At 37.5% G+C, this 1,761-nt stretch overlaps 1 pseudogene; it reads right to left on the reverse strand.

The window, feature by feature from the left end:
- Positions 1–510: 510 nt before the first annotated feature.
- On the reverse strand, positions 511–781 carry Hmgn4-ps8 (high mobility group nucleosomal binding domain 4, pseudogene 8; annotated as a pseudogene).
- Positions 782–1,761: the final 980 nt, after the last annotated feature.

Genomic DNA, 1,761 nt, shown 5'->3' on the forward strand with positions numbered 1-1,761 from the left:
ATCAGAAAAATCCACAATCTTTTATAAAAGGAACCAGCGCTCTTCTGAGAACACCTGATGAAGTCACTGCCAAGTCCACATTGCCTAATAGACTAGAAAACCAATTTTGGGGCCCAGGTTCCAACAGGTCTCTGGTTTTAAGGGAATTAAGTCTATGTTGATGGTACAGGGGGAAGAGGATATAAAAATGATTTTAGAGTTTCCCAGACTACAAGGCCTTTTGTGCCTTGGTGGCCACCCATGCAATACCAGGATGTTTCTCCTGGACGCCAACAGGAGTCTCAAAATTACCAAGGAAAGTGGTTTTCTGTCCTCAATCCAGCTGGGATGATATTTTGTTAGTGACACATGACCCTTCCTCCCCAACAATGAAGTGTTCTGTGTGCTAACAATATAGTTTTTTTAAAAAAGTAAAACAAAATTCTGCAATTTTATAAAACTTGATTAAAAAAATAGTATTTTGAATTGTAGAGTACTCAGAAGTACACAGTTATCCAAACTGCACATACATCACTTGACATCTCCAGCACCTTTAGCCTTCTGTGCCTGGTCTGTTTTAGCATCTCCATTTTCTGCAGGATCATTTGTATCCTTACCAGCATTGACTTTCCCCTTTTTCCCCTTGGGTACCTTCTCTCCCTTCTTTGCAGGGGCCATTTTAGGCTTGGGCTCTGGCTTTGGAGGAACAGGTTTAGCAGACAACCTTTCAGATCTTCTCTGTGGCTCATCCTTCACCTTGGCTGTCTCCTTGACTATCCCCTTCAGTCTTTCTTTTGGGCATGACGGCAGCAGGGGACATCGAGGCAGAACACAGGTAGATATACAGTGGTGCTGCAACTGAGGGTCATCCTTGCTGCTTCTTCACACTGCTCCCTGAATGGAAATTCTTAATAGAGAGGGTAAATAAAAAGCACACAGCACTATTTCCATGCATTTTATATGTAGGATTTATTTTAAAATCCTATGCATTGAGGAACAGACTAAAGGATACAAATCACTCTCAGCAGAAACACTAACTTGTGGTCATTATGTATTTATGGATGCAAGTGTGGAGAAAGTGCATTTTCAGTAGGTTGTTAACACTTCTTGAATAGTTTTTTTTTCTGATGAAACGTTGGCTCATAATGCAGGTAGAAAATAATATTTAAAAAGCATTGTACACGTTCCCCATTCAATCTTTGTACTTATTAATCTCTCTATAGGATACTCAAAACAAGAGCGCTGGTCTGCTGTGGTATTGAGCACATAGGTTAATCTAGTGAACCCATATGGTTATCTTTTGCTGAAAGATTGTTAACAAGCTTCATCCTTTTATTGAGGTTAATTAACAAAATTCAAATTTGTGATTACTCTAGTCTTCATATCTATATGGTTAAAATTCCCTTTTTCATTCTGGTATAGTTTATATACTAGTCCAAAATTATATATTGATGCTTTTTAAATTTTAAAAATGTTATTTTGCTTTATGAAATGTGTATGAAAGCACACAGTGAAAATGTCAGGATTACTTAGGCCCCTGTGCTTTGACGCTCAGGAGTAATATATTGTAAATTTTTCCAATTCAAATGCAGAAATGAATTATTACAAATATTTTGGCATCTGGTTCTGAACAATGAAAGATGATATTAAAAAACTATCATAAACAGCATCAGCTTAATAGAATACGAATCACTTACCTTTCCTATTTATCTAGCTGCTGAATGGTATAAGATTTGACTTTCTCTTCTTTCTCTCTCTGTTTGTGTGGGTCTCTGTGTGTGT

Source organism: Rattus norvegicus, chromosome 2 (assembly GCF_036323735.1).
Source record: "Rattus norvegicus strain BN/NHsdMcwi chromosome 2, GRCr8, whole genome shotgun sequence".
NCBI lineage: Eukaryota > Metazoa > Chordata > Mammalia > Rodentia > Muridae > Rattus > Rattus norvegicus.